The following is a 24789-nucleotide window of genomic DNA, read 5'->3' as shown; positions in this document are numbered from 1 at the left end:
TAAAATAAGACTCTGAAAGTGGTTTAGAGGGGAGTCTAGAAATATTTGTTTCTCTTTGGTTTTACTTTTAGCTTTCTTTGGTTGGAACTAGATTATTATTCTAACCATTCTCTGTTTTACATATTTTTTAAAAGATTTATTCATTTGAAAGAGAGAGAGAGCATGAGTGAGGGGAGGGGTAGAAGGAGAGAATCCCCAAGGAGATCCCCCACTGAGCATGAAGCCCAACACAGGGCTTGATCCCACAATCCCACGACACATGAGATCATGACCTGAGCCGAAACCAAGAGTTGGTCACCCAACCGACTGAGTGACCAGTGGCTCTCTCTGTTTTATATGTTTAAACAGGATTAATAAATTCCGGAAAGGTGACAGTAGATACATAACAGCTACTAGAGTTTTAAAGAGATACTGTGACAGTGACATTTCTGACTTACCTAAACTTCCAAAATGTGAATTGAATTTTGGCAAATTAGCTTCCAAATACTAACTTTAGAAATCTGCAGCTTAGATTTGCTCCCAAGGGATTGCTCCTTCAGTTCACAAATTGGCAAATATATGAGGCAATCATGGCTGCAAGTAACAAACAAATCTTCTCTTGTTCTTTTAAGCTTGGCCTGAAGTTGTGTTTGAACTGTTTCTCTTTTAGTAGATTGGGAAGTGTGACTGTTTGTGTTTTTTCATCTTCTCTCTTAGAGAAATAACCAGCATAAAATGGGAGCCATGGGGAAACAAACAAACAACAACAACAACAACAACAGCAACAACACAGTAGTGGTTCTGTGTCTTAAATGAGGCTTCCCACTCCTCTGAAGATCTGTTCTATTTTCTTCATTTTTAATTTCCCTCTGTTCAGATTGCATACTGTGGTCTGAATGTTTGTGTTCTCCCCAAGCTCACATCTTGAAATTCTAACTCCCAATGTGACTATGTTAGGAGGTAGGAAGGGATTTGGTCAGGGAAGGGGACCCCTCATGAATGGGATGAGTGCCCTTGTAAAAGAGAGCCTTGAAAGCTCTGCTGCCTCTTCCACCATTGCGAGGACACAGTGAAAAGATAGCTGTTTCTGAACCAGGGTATGGGCCATCACCAGACACCAAATCTCCTGACACCTGTATTTGGACTTCCCAGCCTCCAGAATTGTAAAAAATCAATTTTGGTTACTTATAAGCTACCCAGTCTATGACAGACTGACATAGCACCATCTCTAAGGATCCCTATTCAAGTTCATTGACTCTTTCTTAAATCGCAAACCTGCTGTTGTATCCCTCTAGTGAATTTTCCATTTCAGTTATTACAATTTGCAACACCAGAATTTCCATTTGGTTCTTTCAAATAATCTCTTTCTCTTTATATTTGCCAGTTGATGAGTCATTGTCATCATAACTTCCTTTAATTCTTTAAGCATGGTTTCCTTTCTTTGAATATATTTACCATAGCTGCGCTGATGTCTCTTTCTGCTAAGGCCAACATCTGGGCTCCTTTGGAGGTGATTTATATGGCCTATTTTTTCTACTGTGTATCGGCCACAATTTTCTGTTTCCTTGCATGTCTTGTAATTTTTTGATAGGTAACTGAACATTTAGGATAAACCTGCAGCAATTTTTGATACTGATCCTGCCCCAGGAGGATTTTTGTTATTGTTACTGCTTGATTACTTGTTTAGTAACTTGACTGGACTGGATCTGCAAAGTCTATTTCCCCTACAGTGTGTGGCCTCTGATATTCCTGCTCAGATTTTTTCCCTTGTTTTTTTTTTTTTTCTTCCTTTCAGCCTGGCTACTTGGTACTCACCCTTGATGGAACTTAAACCACTTATAGGTCAGAGATTGTGCTTCTGCACACTTGTTGAGTTATATCTTTTTACCCTACCATTGGGGGTATATGTGTATATATGTGTGATTGGATGCTACTCTTGCTACTCTCACAGTTCAAGGAGTTTACATTTTTTGGTCCATGGTCTTCTAGGGACTAGTAGCTTGGAGATTCCCTCTTTTTAAAAAAAAAATATTTATTCACGAGAGACACAGAGATAGAGGCAGAGACATAGGCAAAGGGAGAATCAGACTCCCTGTGGGGAGCCTGATGTGGGCCTTGATCCCAGGACTCCAGGATCATGACCTGGGCCAAAGGCAGATGCTCACCACTGAGCCACCCAGGTGCCCTGAGATTCGCTCTTTGATGGCTTCTGAGAAAGCATAGCCTTGGGCATGCAAATAATCTTACAGACTGTCAGGGATGACTGTGATATTCTTTTTAGGCCTGGCTTCCGAGAGTAGTTTATTATTCAGTGTTTGGTCAGAAGTGTGTTTAAGGCCCTTGTGCCAGTGAGGCTTCTGCCCTGCGTTGGAGCATCTGTGTGTGGCTTGGGAATTCTTTCAAGGCTGCCTTATGTTCTGCTAGGATTGGTCCTGAGTAGGGGCATCCCAGCCCAACCCCATGGCTTTCCCAACCCACCAGATTTGACTATGATATGAGGAGGGCTTTTCTTAATTGTTTTTCTAGTTTTCTCTCTTAAACTTCTGGCTGCTCTGCTTCTTGCTTATATCACGGAGTTAACTGTCTCCTCTTAATTTACCACCAAGATTTCCATTATTTTCAGTAGAGTTCTCCATACTCTGGTCCAAGTAAAGGCAGTCCCCTTGAGCAGAGCTGTGGAGCTCTGTACCCTCATGCCTACTTTCCCCCCCTGATCAGAATCCTTATGGCACTGCCCTGGCGCTGGAACCAGGGATCTCCTTTTCCTGGAGTGATACCCCACTGTTTGAGATTGGTATTGGGTGGGGGTGGCAGCCTCTGACGTTCTTCCTTTGCCACTCCAGGCTTCCAACCTTAGCCCTTTAAGTGAGGTGGGGCAAGGATGATTCAGGCCTGTATCCTTGGCTTGCGGTGCCTGGGGTGGGCCTTCTACTCCACCAGTGGTAGTTGGTGAGGGAAGAAGGACTCATTCGTTTTGGCCATGCCTTCCTGGGATAGGACTTCTGCATCGAGGTGCTGGGAAGATGAGAAACACTAACATCTTGACCCTCCCAGGATGAAACCATAGCCCCACACTGGAAACTGAGGAGAGAGGGATCTCTTGCCTTTTCGGTGCACATGCCCACACTGGAGCTTCCATAACAGAGCTGGGAAGGGTGGGCAAGTCTTTTGCTGTTCTAACAGAGATTTAATAAGTTTACTTAAATGAATGTTCCTCCATTAGCTGTGTGCCCTTAGGACAATGCCCAGAGATTTAAAATGATTCTTTTATATAATTCTCAGCGGTTCCGTTGTTCTGCTGGAGAGAGGGTCTGCTGAGCTCCTTGTTTTAGGATGAAACTGGAGCAGAAATGGAAACATAAATTTTGGTGTGCTTACACAGTGGTGAAGCTGGGACCAGAACCCAAAACCAGCATTTTTTCCCACTATTCTAGATATTTCAAGCAGAATGGCCAGTGGTTGATGGTTCTGCTTGTGTCATAATTGAGTAGATGTTCTTGGGTTGTTGTGAAATTTCTAGAACAATTATGCTGCTGAGAAGGCACACATAGCTTTGAGTCTTTCTGGTGAGTGTTGGCTTATCCAACATGAATTTTGAACTGGTGGGCTGATGTAGTAAATACAATCCAGGCTTTGACATAAAACTCAGTTTCAGAGCCCAGGTTGATCACATCCTGGTTGGGTATTATCAGGATTGTTAGCCAATCTTTTTGAAGCTCAGTTTCTGCCTCTGAAAACTGGAATAATAATGCCCTACAAAATGTTGTAAGGAATCAAACGTAGTCAGGTGTATTTGGAATCTGGTATGGAACAATGTGCGGCGCCTCCTTTCCATTCTCACTGTCATTGCTGTTATTAAAGAGAAGTTTGTGATCGGGGTCTCAATTACTACTTCTTGTTTGTAGGTTGCTGCTTGGTTTCTTGTTCTCCGTAGTCTCTTTTGGGTGTTACATTATTCAATTGATGCACGTCCTTAGTACCTTACATAATATTAAATTCAGTACTTCACATATTATTAAAAGGACAGAACTGCCTTGGAGTTAGATAGAGTCTGGATTCTTGGTCATTTTGTCCTACTTTCTGATTTTGGGGTCCCTACTTCCATCCAGCTTCTTGCCTATTGGCATGGCTGTACCATTAACCTTGATTATCAGAGCATCTAGAAATAGTGAAGCCATGCATTAAATTAGTAGTTTGGAGTTCAAAGGGCAAATGTTTTATGTAAGTATTTAAAAAGATTCATATCCTTTCAAACGTAAGCAATTCAGTAAATCTGTCCAGTCTAAGTGTATTATGATTGGGCAGGATTAACCTCCTTCCCTTCCTCTTCCATGCAGATCTCTGGACTGCAGCCAAGAAGACCTGGTTAATGTCCATCAGAGATCAACAAAGTAGTTGGTTCTAGATGGATATTTTGTTTCCTTTGGAGTTTGTGAAAATGATATGAGTCTGAGACTGCTGAGAGTGGATCAAGGGTGTGTGTGTGGTGTTTGTGTTTGCTTCAGGAGAGGTCTGAATAAGACCTTGGAGGTTCATAGAGAGTTCATGAAAAGTCATCTTGGATCACAATAATAATTACAAATTACATTGTGTTTATAATGCCAAGACCCTATTCTAAGTGCTTCATAAGTGTGATTCATTTAATGCTCCCAACAACTCTGTGAGGAAGTTTTGAGGACTATTCCCAATTTAGAGATGAGGATACTGAGACCTAGCAAGGTGACTTGCCCAGGGTCAAACAAAGTTGGCATAGAAACCAAGAAGGCCAGGCTCAAAATCAATACTGTCAATTACTTATGCTGCCTCTTGTATAATGACATGGGCTAAGAAGCAGTCAGATGGCTTTTCATTATTCTTTTTTTTTAATAAAATAATTTTTATTGGTGTTCAATTTACCAACATCCAGAATAATACCCAGTGCTCATCCCGTCAAGTGTCTCCCTCAGTGCCCGTCACCCACTCACCCCCACCCCCCGCCCTCCTCCCCTTCCACCAGCTTTTCATTATTCTTAAAGCTATGTTTCTACATTCTTTTTCTTTCAAAAGTTTTTAATACACTGTAAAATTTACCATCCTAACATTTTGACATGTACAGTTTGGTAGTATAAAATACTACTTTCCTTTTTAAATTTATGTTTCCCCAGCTTTATTTAGGTATGATTGACAAATAAAACTTGTATATATTTTAGTTGTATATCCTGTATGCAAATAGCCTAGGTAGAAGCTCCCCGGTGAGCAAACAGCAAGGTGTACTCCTGAGCCTTGCCATGGGCAGTTAGTCATAGCCCAGCTCAACAGGGTCAATCCTAGGAGGGTTCTGCTCGAAGTCCTAGTGGGGGAACACATGTGTTTGACTCCCACGCCTCACCCTGTCAGCCCCAGAGATCAGAGCAGAGGCCACTGCGAGGGAGGCTGGTGGTGCAGTTGACAGTTGAGAGTTCTCTGGGGAGCTTTTGAGTGAATTTTTCAGGGCAAGGAGCAGAGTTAAGGTTGATAATGTAAAAGTTTCCCAGAGTAGTGCTGAAGTGACATCTGTGGGAAGGGGAGAAAGGGAGAGAGAGCAGGGCAGTCCACGTCCCACACCCAGGATCAAGTTAGGCCAGGTCAGTGTGAGAGCAGCTGTCTCTCTTACTAGAACCTTGGAAGATGTTATAGGGAAAGCAGCCCCTCTGAGAGCAGCGGGCTGGCAAAGAGCACAGCTGGGAAGCTGGGATGCTGGAGCCTTGGGTAGGTCCATGTGCCAAGAGCTGTCCTATCTCCAGGTCACCAATTAGACAGTCTCATGTGTTCTCCAACACACAAGATATGGCTGTTTACCCATTTAAATGGTGTCTGTAAGCATAGTATGCATTCTATTTGTGTTGACTCTTCTGTTCCTGAGCCTAGTGGCTTGCTTGTTACTTCAGAGAGTATTTCTTTGCTATGATGTCGGCCCCCAAAGAAAACAGCTCAAGAAACCATTAAGCACAGGGGCTCCTGGGTTGCTCAGTGATTGAGCGTATGCCTTTGGCTCAGGTCCTGGTCCCGGCGTCCTGGGATAGAATCCCACATCGGGCTACCAGCGGGGACCCTGCTTCTCCCTCTGCCTATGTCTCTGGGTCTCTCATGAGTAGATTAATGGAATCTTAAAAAAAAGATGGGCACTGAGGGGGGCACTTGACGGGATGAGCACTGGGTGTTAATCTGTATGTTGGCAAATTGAACACCAACAAAAAATAAATTTATTATTAAAAAAATAAAAAAATTTAAAAAAAGAAAAAAAAGAAAGAAACCATTGAGCACAGACTTTGGAGTCAACACAAGCACATGGAAATAATTTTTTGACTATCTGTGAAAGACTTTTGTCTGCCCTTTGCCCAACTAGGGGAGAGCTGGAGAGGAAAACACCTCTGAAGACCCATCCTAATTCAACAGTCAGTAACTGTACCAAAACACATGCAAGGAGGGGCTTTCTACCCTTATCTTCCACCTTATGAGAGACTTTTGCTCCCTTGTATCCACATTAGGGAGTGTCTTTCCTGAAATGGCATCATATCCTATGCCTTTAAGAGGAAAGGAGGAAAAAAATGTGTAATAAGCTAGAGTTACACGCATCCAGGATGCCATTCTCAATGGTTAATTCAAGAAGGGGGCTTATCTAGCTCTTTGTCTAATCGAATGAAGGCATTTGATATCTTGTCTATATTCAAATTGATTTCCCCTTACAAAATAACAAGTGCAAATGACTGCTCAACCTAGATTGATGGATACCATACCCCAGAGGCCACTGACTGAATATCTCAGTCACTGAGAATCTCAAAACACATTTTGGCCCATTGGCCCACCATGCAGTCCTAGTTGGGAGACGTAGGAGGGAGCACAGGAGCCTGCTCGACTCTTGCTCTCCAAAAGGAAGAGATAGAGCTTGTTTGTGCTCCCTGGGTGTTCTTTGGACCCAAACAGTCCCTGTGCTGATTGGGCTTTCTATTTTCTTACTTCCTTTACCTAAGTGATCCCCTCTTCTCCCCTCTCTCCTTTCTTGACCTGTCTCCTTTTCTCTTCTCAGGTTTTTCTTTTCCTTCAAGTTTCCTCACATTGTCACAACAGAGTTTAATTTGCATTTCCCTCATGGATAGCCACGTTGAACGTAATTTCATGGTTTACTTGCCATCCTTATATCTTCTTTGCCCATCTTTTAATTCAGTTGTTTCTTTCTTTTGGTCGAGTTTGAGAATTTTCTCTCTCTCTCTCTCTCTCTTTCCCTCCATATCTATCCACAGAGATAGATATCTGAATTTATAAATAGCTATCTAGATAGATATAGTTATCTAGAGAGATCTATACTTGATATAAGTTCCTTGGCAAATATTTTATTTAAAATATTATTTTCTCCCACTTTTGCATTTTCATTTTCTTAACATTTTTCTTTCAAAGAACATAAGTTTTAAATTCTGATGAAACAAGATTTATCCTTTTGTTATTTTATGGCTTGTGCCTTTTGTTGTCATATCTGAAACTCTTTGCTTAACCAAGATCCCAGTGTTTTTCTCCTGTATTTTCTGATAGAAGTTTTTATAGTTTTACATTTCACATTCTTGTTAATGATTTTGAATTAATTTTTAAAAAGATTTTATTTATTTATTCATGAGAGATACAGAGAGAGAGGCAGAGACATAGGCAGAGGGGGAATCGGGCTTCCTGTGGGGACCCCAATGAGGGACTTGATCCTGGGACTCCAGGATCATGCCCTGAGCCCAAAGCAGATGCTCAACCATTGAGCCACCTAGGCATCCCATGATTTCGACTTAATTTTTACGTATGGCATAAGGAATGGGCAAAAGTTGATTTTTCTTTTTGCATGTGGATATCTAATTTTTCCAGAGCTATTTGTTCAAAAGTCTATCTTTTCTCCACTGAACTGCCTTTGCACTTGTGTCAAAAATCAGTCCAGTCTATACAGGTAGGTCTATTTCTGGATTCTCTATTCTGTTTTATCAATCTATTTGTCTGTCTTTATACCAATACCACACTGCTTTTATTGCTGTAGCTTTATGACTCTAAAAACAGGTAGTGTTAGGTCTCCCACTTTGTTCTTCTTTTTCAAAGTCATTTTGGCTATTCTGGGTCATGTGAATTGTAAAGCAGCTGCTCACACTATGCGAAAAGCCTGCTGGGAGTTTGAGTTGGATCACCTGAAGTCCATGGATAGGTTTTAAGAAATTTTAGATCTTAACAAAATTAAATCTTCTAACTCATGAACATGACATATCTCCCCGTGTATTTAGGTGTTCTAAATGTTTTATAGTTTCAGCATTAGATTTATTTCTGAGTATTTCATATTTCTGATGCTTTTTTGAGTTTTGAAATTTTTGATTTTATGTTATCTGTTGCTAATATATAGAAAGATCATTGTTTTGTATATTGATTTGATACTTTGCAGTCTTACTAACCTAATTTAGAGTTCCAATAGCTTGTGTAGATTCCACATAAATGGTTATGCCATCTGCAAATAAAGACTGTTTTGCTTTCTCTTTTTCTAATCTGTGTATGTTTTTATGTCTTTCTTGTTTAGCATACTGAACAGAGAACTTCCAGTACAATGCTGAATAGAAACAATGAGGATATACATCCTGCTTTTGACTGGTCTTAAGAAGAAAGTAGTCTGTTCCCATCAGTTATGTTAGCTATAGATTTTTGGTATATGTTTTTTTTTTTTTTTTTTTTTTTTTTTTTAAATTTTTTTTTTTTTTATTTATTTATGATAGTCACAGAGAGAGAGACAGAGGCAGAGACATAGGCAGAGGGAGGAGCAGGCTCCATGCACCGGGAGCCCGATGCGGGACTCGATCCCGGGTCTCCAGGATCGCGCCCTGGGCCAAAGGCAGGCGCCAAACCGCTGCACCACCCAGGGATCCCTGGTATATGTTTTTTATCAAGTTGAGGAACTTCTATTCCTCAGTTTGTTCAATGTTTCTATCAAGAATGGATGTTGGCTTTTGGCAAATTGTTTTACTGCATATGTTAAAATGAGAATGTGGTACTCATTTTTGGCTCAAGAGGGTGAATTATATTGATTGATTTTCGAAGATAAAACCAAGATCGCACTTCCGAGGCAAATCCCACTTGGTCATAATATGCTATCCCTTTTATATATGATTGGATTCAACCAGCTGAACTTTTAGAAATGAAGTTTCTACTTATGAGAGACATCCATCTCTACTGTTCTTCTATTATGGTACCTTTGTCTTTCAATATCAGGGTAATGCTGGTCATGCAGAATTAACTGAGAAGGATTTTCTCTCTTCCATTTTCTGGAGGAGGTCATGTATCATTGTTATTATTTTGTCTTTAAACATTTGGTAAAATTCAGTAATGAAGCCATCTGGGCCTGGAGTTTTTGTCATGGGAAGGTTTTTAACTACAAGTTCCATTTCTTTTATAGATATAGGGCTATTACAGTAATCTGTTCAGCCTCAAAGGAGCTTTGGTAGTTGGTGTCTTTCAAGGGATTTGTTTATTTCAACTCACCTGGCAAATTTATTGACAGGAAGCCCTTCATGGCGTGTCCTTGTTTTCTCTTTAATATCTGTAGAATCTAGAGTGATGTCATTTCCTTCATTCTCGATATTAATAATTTATGTCTTGTCTTTTTGCCTGATAAATCTGAATAGAGATCTACCTATTTTGTTTCTTTTCTCAAAGAATCAACTTTTGGTTGCATTCATTATCTTCTCTATTGTTTTTCTGTTTTCTTTTTTTTTAATTTTCTTATTTATTTATGATAGGCACACAATGAGAGAGAGAGAGAGGCAGAGACACAAGCAGGCTCCATGCACTGGGAGCCCGACGTGGGATTCGATCCCAGATCTCCAGGATCGCGCTCTGGGCCAAAGGCAGGCGCCAAACCGCTGCACCACCCAGGGATCCCTGTTTTTTTGTTTTCTGTTTGATTGATACTCTGATCCTTATCACTCTTTTTGTTCCATTAGCTTTGTTTTCATTTGCTCTGTTTTTTTTCTACTTTCTTAGAAACTAAGGTCATTGATTTGAAGTCTGCTTTCTTTTCCAATGTGCAATAAATTTCTCCTGAAATCCTTCTTTAGTGGCATCCCACACATTCTGATATGTAGCATTTTTATTTTCAACAATTAGATTGAATCCGTAGATGTCTTTGAGTGATACTGCCATGTTAGCAATACTAAGTCTTCCAGTCCAAGAGCGCAGAATGTCTATTTACTGATTTATATTTTTAAAGAGATTAGGCATTTCCAAAGAGTATTTTATGTGGAGAAATGCTTTAAAACTATCTTTCGGGCATTCCGGGTGGCTCAGCAGTTTAGCGCCGCCTGCAGCCCAGGGCGTGATCTTGGAGACCCCGGATCGAGTCCCACGTCGGGCTCCCTGCCTGGAGCCTGCTTCTTTCTCTCCCTGTGTCTCTGCCTCTCTCTCTCTCTCTCTCTCTCTGTCTCTAATGAATGAATGAATGAATGAATGAATAAATAAATAAATAAATAATAAATAAAAAACCCTTTATCTTTCTAATCACCATGCACTGTACAAATGCATGTAAGAAAATATAGATACATGAATGCAAAACCAAATTTCCTGTGGTGCCATACATAGAGAAAGCCACTGTTAATCTTTTGAGATATGTATGTATCCAAAATATTTTCTATGCATTTATACCACTAGATATATGTTCTATTTTAAGAACTGGAGTCACTTCTAAATGCTGTCTGTATAACCTGATCCATTACTTAACAAAGATCCATTAGTATATCTGCATATCAGTAAGTACACATTTACACCATTATTGTCAATAGCTTCAGTGTATTCCATGTCACTATCTCACTATGCTTCTTTGATCATCCTTTATTTGGGGGCATATAACATTATTCCAATTGTTCATTTCCAAGCAAAACTGCTGAAAACATTTTAAAAATAGGTTTGACTTTACCTGTTAATGATAGAGAATAGGACCCCAAATGCATTTGCATCTGAGAACCACAACCAGACACACGCACACGTTATCAAATGCACCAGATAATCGTGTGCCTATTTTCTGGCATTTAGCTCTACTGTGTAGAGGTTCAGAGCATCTTCCCAATTAGTATGATCTGAGCACAGTGCCAAGTCTGTGAAAAAAGAGATTCTAATGCTCTCCACCCCAGTGGAAAATAAGTAAATACAAAGCATAGATAATCCTATTATCATTCACTTAATCCTGAAACACTCAGAATAGAGTAGTATTGTATAAGAATAAAAACATGTGGCCTTTACTATTTTACTTTTTTAAAAAAACCCTCTCTTAGTTCTTCCATGGGTTTGATTCTATTTCAACCAATGTTCCATTATTAACATTTTATCTGACCCCCATCTCATATTTTTTAAAAGGGGAATTTCCAATCCAGGTTAATATCATGACATTAAAGGTTTTCCAAAGCACAGAAAATACAGAGATTTGCATACCCTGGATATAAAGTTAGTTTATCACTTAAAAACCAATCATTGTAATTCACCATCTTGATAGAGTTAAACATTTATATGAACTTCTTAATAGACACAGCAACATCGCTTAACAAAATTCAAACCCATTCATGAGTTAAAAAAAAAAAAAACACGACTCTGCAAACTGGGAATAGAAGGGAACTTCTGGAGCTTGTGGAAGATTTATGCCAAACCTTAGCTAACATCATACTCAGTGATAAAAGGCCAACTGCTTCCTCCTAAGATTAGGAGCAAGGCAAGGATGTCCACTCTCAACACTTCTCAAAATTATACTTGAAGTTCTATGCAGTATAACAAAGCAAGAAAAAATTAAACAACATCCCAACTGGGGCACTTGGGTGGCTCATGTGGTGAAGTAGCAAACTCTTGATTATGGCTCAGGTCATGATTTTGGGGTTGCAAGATGGAGCCTTGTGTCAGGCTTTGTGCTCAGTTGGGAGGCTGCTTGAAGATTTGCCCTTTGCCACTCCCCTTGCTCTCTCTCAAATAAGCAAATACATCTTTTTTTAAAGCATCATGATTGATAATAAGAAATTAAACCATCTTTATTAATACAGAACATAATCATTTACATAAAAGAATCCCAAATCATCTACATAAAGAATTATAAGAGCACACTATGAAGTGAGTAAGCAAAGTCTCCATACAAGGTCAATATACAAAAATAAATTGTAATTCTGTATACTGGCCATGAAATACTATAAATTTTAAAATAAATTTTATTTTTATTTTTTTTAAATTTTTTATTTATTTATGATAGTCACAGAGAGAGAGAGAGAGGCAGAGACATAGGCAGAGGGAGAAGCAGGCTCCATGCACCGGGAGCCCAATGTGGGATTCAATCCCGGGTCTCCAGGATCGCGCCCTGGGCCAAAGGCAGGCGCCAAACCGCTGCGCCACCCAGGGATCCCTAAAATAAATTTTAAAGTGCCACTGGTCATACCTTCAACAATAGCATAATTAGGAATAAAGTTAACAAAATATGTGCAAGACTGTGTGCTGAAAGCAGTAAAACATTCCTGAGAGAAATTTAAAGATATTGAAATAAATGGACAGATGGGAAGACTCACTATTTTCAAAAAGTCAATTCTCCCCAGATTTATCTCTAATTTCATGCAATCCAAAAGAAAATCCTAGCAGGGTTTCTTTTCTTTTGGTACAAATTTACAAACTGACGCTAAAATTTATAGAAAAATCAAGGATCTAGAATAGCTGAGAGAATTTCAGTAGAGAAGAACAAAATGTGAAGATTCACACTATCTGATTTCAAGACTTACAGGAAATAAAGAAATAGGAGAATAGACATGGAAATCAGTGGAATAGAATAGAGAGCCTAGAAAAGACCTAGACTTATATGGTCAATTGATTTTTCACAAAAGTACCAATGTGTCAACACGGACAAGATGGTCTTTTCTGAAAATGGGCATACAGATGCCAAAAAAAAAAAAAAAAAAAAAGCTCAAACCTTATTTCACATCACATATAAAAATTAACACAAAATATATCATGACCTAATGGTAGGAGCTAAGACTATAAAAACCCTATAAGAAAACAGAGATTTTTTTATGTGTGACTTTGAATTAGGTAAATAATTTCTTAGGCCACAAAAACCAAAACTATAATAGGCTATCAGGAGACACATTGAACTTCATCAAAATGAAAAACGGAGGATGCCTGGGTAGCTTAGAGGTTGAGCATCTGCCTTTGGCTCTGGGTGTGATCCCAGGCCCCGGGATTCAGTCCCACATCAGGTTCCTTGCAGGGAGTCTGCTTCTCCCTATGCCCATGTCTCTGTGTCTCTCTTTCTGTGTGTGTCTCTCATGAATAAATAGGATCCTTTAAAAAAATGAAAAACTGCCATCCTGCAAAAGTCCACACTAAAGAAAAGGCAAGGACTAACCACAGACTAAGGGAAAAGATTTGCCAAATATGTATGGTAAGGCACTTGCATCCAGAACACATATAAAAACTCTTACAATCAAGAGCCGGAAGACAGCCTTAAGATTTAAAAATAAGTAGGATATTTGAATAGACACTTAACCAGAGAAGATACACAAGGATGATCAATAAGCACATAAAAAGATGTTCAACTTCATTAGTCAATAGGGGAGTGCAAATGAAAACCACAGTGAGATCAGTGAGATCCCCCTGTACACCTACTGCTATGACTAGTACCTAAAATAAGACACAAACTTATCAGTGCCGGTGAGGATATACAACAACTGGAGCTTTCATATGTTGTTGGTGGGACTGCAATCATAAGCCAATGCAAAAAAGCAATTTGGCATTTTCTCATTAACTTAAGCACTTAAGCAGAGAGCTGGGGTGCCTGGGTGATAGTTGGGGAAGCCTCTGACTTTTGATTTCAGCTCATGTCACAATCTCAGCGTTGAGAGGTCAAGCCTCTTGTTGGGCTCTACGCTGTACGTGAAACCTGATTAAGACTCTCCCTCTCCCTCTTCTCCTCCTTCTACTTGTGTTTTCTCTCTCTCTCAAATAAAAAATATTTTTTAAAAAGTTAAGTATATGACTGTGACATACACATACTTGTGTATCAATCCGACTCTGAGGTAATTACCCAAGAGAAATGAAAACATATTTCAAAAGAAAGACCTGTGGGCAAGTGTCTCTAGCAGTTTTATTCATAAAAACATAAAATTGGGGACAAATCAAATGTCCATCAATTGTGAAGGAGTGAACAATTTGTGGCATTGCCATGTGATGGAATACTCAGCAATAAAAAAGAATGGACTCGTAATACGACAAAAGAAAAAATTATCAAAAGCTTGCTGAATAAAAGAACTCAGGGGGATCCCTGGGTGGCGCAGCGGTTTGGCGCCTGCCTTTGGCCCAGGGCGCAATCCTGGAGACCCGGGATCGAATCCCACGTCGGGCTCCCAGTGCATGGAGCCTGCTTCTCCCTCTGTCTGTGTCTCTGCTTCTCTCTCTCTCTCTCTCTCTCTCTCTCTCTCTCTCTGTGTGACTATAATAAATAAATTAAAAAAAAAAATAAAAAGAACTCAGGGGACGCCTGCCGTTGGCTTAGGTCGTGATCCTGGGGTCCTGGGATTGAGTCCTGCATGGAGCTCCCTGAGGGGAGCCTGCTTCTCCCTCTGCCTATGTCTCTGCCTCTCTCTCTGTGTCTCCCATGAATGAATAAATAAAATCTTTTTAAAAACCTACCAAGTAAAAAAACAAACAAACAAAACAAAACAAAACAAAAAAAACTACCAAGTACATGGGTGTAGTTTGAGGTCCTGTCTTCCTGCATTTCAGGCCTCTGATGTCTATCTGTCCATTGTACTTACTGCCGAAGGCTCACGGAGTGAGACTCCCATCATCGTGTTGACCAAGCCCAAGCCTATCCTGGGGAGCAGCACTTGAACCTTCTCTCTACCAGCCTCAGTGTCAAAACTAACTTGCCTTTAAAGAATCCAGAAGTGGACCCTCAACTCTATGGTCAACTAATATTCAACAAACCAGGAAAGACTACCCACTGGAAAAAATGCAGTCTCTTTAATAAATGGTGCTGGGAAAATTGGACAGCCATATGCAGAAGAATGAAACTAGACCATTCTCTGACACCATACACAAAGATAAACTCAAAATGGATGAAAGATCTTAATGTGAGACAAGAATCCATTAGAATCCTAGAGGAGAACACAGGCAACACCCCTTTTGAACTTGGCCACAGCAACTTATTGCAAGATACATCCAAGAAGGCAAGGGAAAAAAAGCAAAAATGAACTATTGGGACTTCATCAAGATAAAAAGCTTCTGCACAGCAAAAGAAACAGTCCACAAAACTAAAAGACAACCTACAGAATGGGAGAAAATATTTGCAAATGACCTATCAGATAAAGGGCTACTATCTAAGATCTATAAAGAACTCATTAAACTCAACAGCAAAGAAACAATCCAATCCTGAAATGGGCAAAAGACATGAACAGAAATTTCACAGAGGAAGACATAGACATGGCCAACAAGCACATGAGAAAATGCTCCGCGTCACTGGCCATCAGGGAAATACAAATGAAAACCACAATGAGATACCCCCTCACACCAGTGAGAATGGTGAAAATTAACAAGACAGGAAACAACAAATGTTGGAGAGGATGTGGAGAAAGGGGAACCCTCTTGCACTGTCAGTGGGAATGTGAACTGGTGTAACCACTCTGGAAAACTGTGTGGAGGTTCCTCAGAGTTAAAAATAGAACTGCCCTGCAACCCAGCAATTGCACTGGGGATTTACCCCAAACATACATGCAGTGAAACGCCAGAACACCTGCACCCCAATGTTTATAGCAGCAATGTCCACAATAGCCAAACTGTGGAAGGAGCCTTGGTGTCCATTGAAGGATGAACGGATAAAGAAGATATGGTCTACGTATACAATGGAATATTACTCAGCCATTAGAAACGGCAAATACCCACCATTTGCTTCAACGTGGATAGAACTGGAGGGTATTATGCTGAGTGAAGTAAGTCTATTAGAGAAGGGCAAACATTATGTGGTCTCAATCATTTGGGGAAGATAAAAATTAGTGAAAGGGAATAAAGAGGAAAGGAGAGAAAATGAGTGAAAATATCAGAGAGAGTGACAGAACATGAGATACTCCTAACTCTGGAAAATGAACCGTAGTGGAAAGTGAGGTTGGAGGGGGGGTTGGGGTGACTGGGTGATGGGCACTGAGGGGGGTACTTGGCGGGATGAGCACTGGGTGTTATGCTATATGTTGGCAAATTGAACTCCAATAAAAAATAATAATAATTAAAAAAAAAAACTAACCTGCCTTGTGCCTCGCTCCCACAATCCATGGCCCTCAGCTAGTTCTTAAGGTGAAGATTTTCACCCCTATTTATTTTTCAGAAAGGACTCCCCTGGTCACCCCCTGGTGGTAGCTTTTTCTTCCAAATTAAGGGAGGTCAGTGGACACTTCTGAAGAACACACATTCAGAGAAGATACTAACTCTGATACTGGCAAAGGAGGAAGTTGTGGGATGGTTTCAGGACTCCTTTAAATATATTGTTGGGAAGATGGTACTCTATGTATATTTTCTATAAACCATGAATAAATGATCTCTGACTCCAGATGTGGAAGGTACACCTGAGGAGCAACTGATATGGGCTATGTGTGGAATTTTGTTTTTCCTTTTTTTTTATAAATTTATTTTTTATTGGTGTTCAATTTGCCAACATATAGAATAACACACTTTTTCCTTTTTTTAAAAAAGATTATTTATTTATTCATGAGAGACACACAGAGAGAGGCATAGACATAGGCAGAGGGAGAAGCGAGCTCCCTGCAGGGAGCCCCATGCAGGACTAGATCCCAGGACCTGAGATGAAGACCTGAGCCAAAGGCAGACGTTCAACCACTGAGCCACCCAGGCGCCCTGAAATTTCACTTTTCAACTTGAAATGTAAACGAGTTCTTAGTTTCAATACATAGTTTCTTCCACGGACCTCTAATGACTTGGGTAGGAGCTCAAACTTCTATTTTAAGGGAGAGAATGCTAGCCTCCATGTGAAAGGACATCTCTAGCAAATAGCCAAACCTCTATTGCAAATATTTCAAAGCCTCAGCTTTTAAGTATATACTATAATGTATTAGTAACGACTGGTGCTATGCTGGAAGTACAGTCCTGGGACTTCCTCAACTGAAACTTTGCACCCTTTGATGGATAGCAACCCATTTTTTCCATCCCTGAGATCCCCTGATGACCACCATTTTGCTTTCTGCTTCGAGGAGCTCAACTATTTTAGATGATTAATGATACTGCTTTGTATACTTCAAACTTTGCTAAGAGAATAAACCTTTATGTTAAGTGTCCTCATCACCTAGATAAATAAATAATTAGGGTGGAAGGAAACTTCTGGATGGGATGGAGATGTTTATGGCATAGATTGTGGTGATGGTTTCATGGATGTTTACTTATATCCAAACTCATCAAGTTGTATACATGGTATGTGTACAGCTTGTTCGGTGTCATTCATATCTCAATAAAGTTTTTTAAAAGCTCCAGCTAGAGCTTCTTTATTTCAAACAACAATGGACAATAAAAAGACTAGACCCTCTGATTTTATTATCATTGGATTTGACCTGTATGTTTTCAGGACTGCTCTGAGAGAAAGGAGACTATTCCTGAATAAATTACTGGATTTCTCTAGAATGGAGGAAAAATCCTAAAGGGGAAGATAACTATTTTCTCTAAAATTAAGATTTCCAGTAAGAGCAATTCCATGCTAAAAAAACAGATTATTATATTCATTAAAATAATTTAAAATATGTACATATATACACTATCTGTATAATCTAATATATATGTATTGTATATCTGTGTGTACACAATGTATACATGTGTATACAATACATATATATTAGATTAGGGGTAACTTACTAAAAAGCAAAACAAAATCCAGGCTATATAACATTCCAGCAGCATTAGGCACCATGATGTTCAGTGAATATAATACAGAAGATATTTATGTCTCATTTTGTTTGATGTCACCTCATCCTGTTTACATTGTTCCTTGATGTATTCATAGGATATATATTGCCTTCAAACACTCTTGTCAATACCAGTTTCTAAAGAGAAGCCAACGTTCTAGGAAACCACTATTGTACTTCGAGTTGCAGGAATGGTTTAATCTCTTATGACTGTTCTGGACTGATCAGAAACTCCCATATCTTATTGAAGCGGACTGTGAAGACTCTTCTTCTTCTTTTATTTATTTATTTTTTAAAGGTTATTTATTTATTAGTAAGATACACACACACACACACAGGCAGAGACACAGGCAGAGGGAGAAGCAGGCTCCATGCAGGGATCATGCAGGGATCTCTGGGATCACATCCTGGGCTGAAGGCGGCGCCAAACTGCTGAGCCACCCGGGCTGCCCCGTCTTCTTTTAATAGATTTTGGGTATTTATTTGAGAAAGAGAGAGAGCGCACAAGAGGGGAGGGGGCAAGCAGAGTGAGAGGAGAGAAAGAGAAGCAGATGCCCCGCTGAGCAGGGAGCCTGACACAGGGCTCCATCCTAGGACTCTGGGATCATGACCTGAGCCGAAGGCAGACACTTAACTGAGTCACCCAGGCGGCCCCTGTACATATTCTTCTTATTCCCTTGTTTAGCTCACAGAATCTTCCGACGATAAAAAGTAAATTCCTTTTTTGGGATGAATGAATAAACATGTATTTCTGCTTAACTTACTCAGCAGTTCTACAATTAGTCCAAACATATTCCAGTTATAATTTTACAAACTTATCGTTTTTTATTCAATTTATAAGATTAGTATAAATAATTATAAATATATAATAAAACTTAAGAAATTATCAATTTAGTATTTGTCAGTTGTTTACTATGTGAAAGGCACTGTACTTTGTGCTAAGATGGGTGTTACAAAGGTGTATATAATATCAACCCTGAAAAAAAAAATATCAACCCTGGAATCAAAGAGTCATAGGAGAGAAAGCATATATGCAAATAAGTGTAATAAAAGCCCTAAATGGTAGATATGGCTCCAATGAAGTACTACCAAAGTTCAGAGAAGAGATCAGAAAATGCATAACGCAGGATGTGGCATTTGTTTAGGGAATGACAACAGCACATTGAGACTGACATGGGTGTTGTGTGAAGGTGAATAGATGGCAGGCAGGCTAGAAATTTAAGTTTGTATCAGAATATGAAATACCAAGGTAAGGAATTTGGCACTGTAAGAAATTAGATGTTTTGCGATAGGTGAGATACTTGAACCCTTCAGCTGCCATTGGCCACTCTTCTTTATTCACTGGTGTCTTTGACTCACAACCTTCTTCTCCATTCCAAGCCCTGTCATCATCATTCTTGGTGACTTCAAATGTCCACAGTGGGCAACCTTTCCCATACACTGGTCTCTCTATTCCTTAATCTTCATCAAATCTCCACTGGGGCTACCCACTTTCATATCAACACTTTGGACTTTGTCATTACCAAAAACCGTTTCATCTTTGAAATACTAAATTCAGATTTCCTACTCTATCAATGGCCATTCATTCTTCCAGTTCTTTCATTCCATTGCTTTTATTACACCTGCACTTTGGTGGCATCAAAACCTCTCTCAGTCCCCTCTCATTACTTCCTTTTCAATGCAGCCTAGATCCTACTGTCCAGAACTTTATATTCTTTTAGTATCTTCAATTACTTGCACCATAATTTTTTATTCACACCTCTTGGCAAAAATTCGACGTTTTGGTCAATCTATCTGTTATCTCCACATGTATATGAAGTTTGATTTAAAAAAACCTCTCCAAAATACAGAAAAATTACATGATACTTTCCTAATTTTCAGTCTCAACTGGGGCTTCCACACTATTCAGCAGTCCTGTGTTCCACAGATCCACTGCTTTTCTCATTTCTGTTCCAACCCTATGCTCGCATTTTCAGAATATGACCTCAACTTCTACTTTACAATACAGAAAAACTAGAAGCCATCTCAAAGAAACTTTCTCAACTTTCTTGTATGCAACTATAGACTTACCAGTCTCCCACATTCAATATATAGCTGGTACCTGAAGCCATAATAAAGATTTAATAGTTCAGTAGATAGTGTATATATAGAACATTGATTTTCAATATTTAGAGTATATATGGTCCACCTAGGATGCTGAATTAAAATGTAGGTTCTTGGGTGCTGTGAGGTTCTGAGACAGTAAGGGGCAATGAAATTTACATGTTTACTGAGCACCTTAGGTGGTGATGACACACGACCCACATGTGTTCCCAGAACCACACTTTGAAGAATGATGATGTAGAGTGAGAATAAAAGAGGGCTAAGAGCAGAACCTTTGCACATACCACCGCTTAAGAGTAACCCATATGGGTGATCAAGAAGGACAGGATACAGAGGAGACCCAGGAGAACATTATATCACAATAAAAGAGGGAGAAGAGGGAATACCAAGTGGGCAGGTGAGATCAATAATACCAACTATCCCTTAGTTTTGTTGACTGTATCCTTTGCTGTGCAAAAGCTTCTTATCTTGATGAAGTCCCAATAGTTCATTTTTGCTTTTGTTTCTTTTGCCTTCGTGGATGTATCTTGCAAGAAGTTACTGTGGCCGAGTTCAAAAAGGGTGTTGCCTGTGTTCTTCTCTAGGATTTTGATGGAATCTTGCCTCACATTCAGATCTTTCATCCATTTTGAGTTTATCTTTGTGTATGGTGAAAGAGAGTGGTCTAGTTTCATTCTTCTGCATGTGGATGTCCAATTTTCCCAGCACCATTTATTGAAGAGACTGTCTTTCTTCCAATGGATAGTCTTTCCTCCTTTATCGAATATTAGTTGACCATAAAGTTCAGGGTCTACTTCTGGGTTCTCTATTCTGTTCCATTGATCTACGTGTCTGTTTTTGTGCCAGTACCACACTGTCTTGATGACCACAGCTTTGTAGTACAACCTGAAATCTGGCATTGTGATGCCCCCAGATATGGTTTTCTTTTTTAAAATTCCCCTGGCTATTCGGGTCAACAAAACTAAAAGACAACCTACAGAATGGGAGAAGATATTTGCAAATGACGTATCAGATAAAGGGCTAGTTTCCAAGATCTATAAAGAACTTATTAAACTCAACACCAAAGAAACAAACAATCCAATCATGAAATGGGAAAAAGACATGAAGAGAAATCTCACAGAGGAAGACATAGACATGGCCAACATGCATATGAGAAAATGCTCTGCATCACTTGCCATCAGGGAAATACAAATCAAAACCACAATGAGATACCACCTCACACCAGTGAGAATGGGGAAAATTAACAAGGCAGGAAACCACAAACGTTGGAGAGGATGTGGAGAAAAGGGAACCCTCTTGTACTGTTGGTGGGAATGTGAACTGGTGCAGCCACTCTGGAAAACTGTGTGGAGGTTCCTCAAAGAGTTAAAAATAGACCTGCCCTACGACCCAGCAATTGCACTGTTGGGGATTTACCCCAAAGATACAGATGCAATGAAACGCCGGGACACCTGCACCCTGATGTTTATAGCAGCAATGGCCACAATAGTCAAACTGTGGAAGGAGCCTCGGTGTCCAACGAAAGATGAATGGATAAAGAAGATGTGGTTTATGTATACAATGGAATATTACTCAGCTATTAGAAATGACAAATACCCACCATTTGCTTCATCGTGGATGGAACTGGAGGGTATTATGCTGAGTGAAGTAAGTCAATCAGAGAAGGACAAACATTATATGTTCTCATTCATTTGGGGAATATAAATAATAGTGAAAGGGAATATAAGGGAAGGGAAAAGAAATGTGTGGGAAATATCAGAAAGGGAGACAGAACGTAAAGACTGCTAACTCTGGGAAATGAACTAGGGGTGGTAGAAGGGGAGGAGGGCGGGTGGTGGGAGTGAATGGGTGACAGGCACTGGGGATTATTCTGTATGTTGGTAAATTGAACTCCAATAAAAAACAAATTTAAAATAAATAAATAAATAAATAAATAGGCAAAAAAAATACCAACTATCCCAGAGATGTCCAAAAATAAAACCAAATAGGTCTATTCAATTTATACTTTATTTTTTTTTTTTTTTTCAATTTATACTTTAAAAAGTGGGGGAGATAGCCTGTAAGAAGTATTTCACTATGAGGAAAATGGTAGATGGTAGTGGCTTATGGATGGGATTAGAGATAACGTCCAATAGACCTCAAGAAACATAACTACAAAGGTGACTACATTAGGGCAGCAGTTGGAAGAGATGATCATATTCTAGCCTGAAGACTCTTGGAGGGTGGAGTCTGCATTTTCTTCTATCCTTAGGATCTAGTCCAGTCCCACTAAATGTTTGTTGAATGAAATAATTCCTCCAATTGTATGTGCTTATGTGTTTCTCTCCACAATAACTTTGATTTAAATGGTCCTCAAAGACTCCTAGTGGCAAAGTCTGAGGAGGCAAATGGTTGATGCTCCCAAACTACTTAAGTTTATTGGTGATTGAGGAAGGAAGAAGGAAAGTGTTTTGTTTTCAGCAGCTGAGGGGCTAACTAGTGGGGCCCCTACGACTTTTTTTGTTCAATTAATAACTGAGTCAGAAAATATGTGAGAGTTGGAAGCAGTGAGTCTAGAAATGTGGCCGGGGCCAGGTCATAGAGGGTTTTGAATTCCAGGTAAGAAATTTGTTGTGCCAATGAGGCAATTAAAATTTTTTTGCGCAGGGGCAGCCCCGGTGGCGCAGCGGTTTAGCGCCGCCTGCAGCCCCGGGGTGTGATCCTGGGGACCAGGGATTGAGTCCCACATCCGGCTCCCTGCATGGAGCCTGCTTTTCCCTCTGCCTGTGTCTCTGCCTCTGTGTGTGTGTGTGTGTGTGTGTCTCTATGAATAAATAAATGAAATCTTTAAAAAAAAGTTTTTGAGCAGAGAATGACAACATTCATGGGTTTTTAAGTGGATGTTTCAGACTTAATTATTTTAAAACCTACCTGCCTGATAGGAAGTTATACCTCTCTCTTCTGGTTCATATCTCCAGCCATTTGCTGAGATGCAGTAGAATGGACTGGTTAATAATCTTGTAATAACTGCATAGAGACAGATGGTTACTAGACTTAAGGAGGTCGAGCATTTCATAATGTATACACATACTGAATTGATACGTTGTACATGTGAAACTGACATGATATTATATGTCAATTATAATTCAATTTAAAAAGAGCAGAAGCATGAGTTAGACTTGCTTTCAAATCTGGCTCTACCACTTACTCCTGGTAGCTATGTCTTGGTTTTCTCATCTGTAAAGGCAGACTGTGAGTAGTCAGGGAGATAAAATGTTTGCAAAGTATTGGACACAGGTTAAATAATCTTTTTTAAATTTTTATTTATTTATGATAATCACAGAGAGAGAGAGAGAGAGGGAGGCAGAGAGAGAAGCAGGCTCCATGCACCGGAAACCTGACGTGGGATTCGATCCCGGGTCTCCAGGATCGTGCTCTGGGCCAAAGGCAGGCGTCAAACCGCTGCGCCACCCAGGGATCCCAACACAGGTTAAACACAAAATACATGTTGGCCATTATTACTGTTATTATGGAGAATTATGGGAAGCCCTGCTGATGTTCTCTCTCTCTAACCAGAAACAAATAATTTCTTCTCTTAGAGCTCTACACATTTGGAGATGACAATAGTGCAGATCCTTTTCTCTGTTACATTAAACACTTTCAGGAAATAGAAACCTAGGCACTGTTGGCCACTGTTACTGTCCCTATCTTAGCACATACAGACATGCCCAAACTGGGAAAGTTATAATGCCACCTTGAGTAATTTTTTTGATTATTGAATACAAAAATACTCCTCTGTAGATGATCTGTGCACTCTGCAGCTTGAGATTGCAAGGTAAGAATCCCTAGTGCCTTGCTTCCATATTAGTGACAGTAAAGGAGCTTGGATCTATCTTTGCATTCAGTAGTTCTTTAAAGAGTCTACTAGTTATCTATTGCTTGTCACCAAATTTTATGTAATTTTTCAAAGGATTGAGCTATAAAATGCCTTTTGGGGGCACACAGCACTTAAAGTGCGCATCTTGTTAATGATTTGTTTAGCAGATTGCCTTTAGCTAAGATGACATTACCCATCAGGCTTTGTTTCAAGCCCTTGGACATCAAATGGGAATTTTTAAGCAATTAGAATGGTAGCACCTCTTGCTTTTGAGATCCCTGAAGCAATAAATTGATGTTTAAACTATTTATAATTCAGTAATGGCTGAGAGGACAATTTGCTGTGCATTTCTTGTAACACAACTAAATCAAGTTTTCCCCTTAGAAATTCTTCAGTTGTGCTAGGGTGGCTTCAACCATTTTCATTCCTGGTGTGGATTCTAAATCCTGAAATATCACTTAAAGAAAGAATTGATATGTCTTTTATTGTAAATCCATTCCCAGTACCAAAATATTAGAAACTGGATTTTATGATGTGACTCATAAAAACAAACAAAACAAAACCTCCTAACAGTGAGGGAATGAAAAAAATCTCAGAATAAGGTATTTTGTCTGGGATGACTTTTCTGACCTATGGTCCATTAGTATCAGAAACTAGAACATAGGAATAAAAGCAACTTTCTATTACTTTTGTATTTATTAGGCTGTGTTTTTCTCCTTTTCTTCTCCTTTTCCCCATTCTTGAAAATTTCTTGGGTATGAAATTAGGACAGCTATATAATTTGTGGGGCACAGTGCAAAATGAAAATGTGAGCCTTCTTGTTCAAAAATTATTAAGAATTTCAAGATGGCAATGGGAAAGTGTTAAACCAACTGCAGGGTTCTTCCAAGTGTGAAGCTCTGTGTGACTGCA

The sequence above is a fragment of the Canis lupus genome, chromosome X (assembly GCF_048164855.1).
Source record: "Canis lupus baileyi chromosome X, mCanLup2.hap1, whole genome shotgun sequence".
Classification (NCBI taxonomy): domain Eukaryota; kingdom Metazoa; phylum Chordata; class Mammalia; order Carnivora; family Canidae; genus Canis; species Canis lupus.
This window is presented reverse-complemented; position numbering follows the sequence as displayed.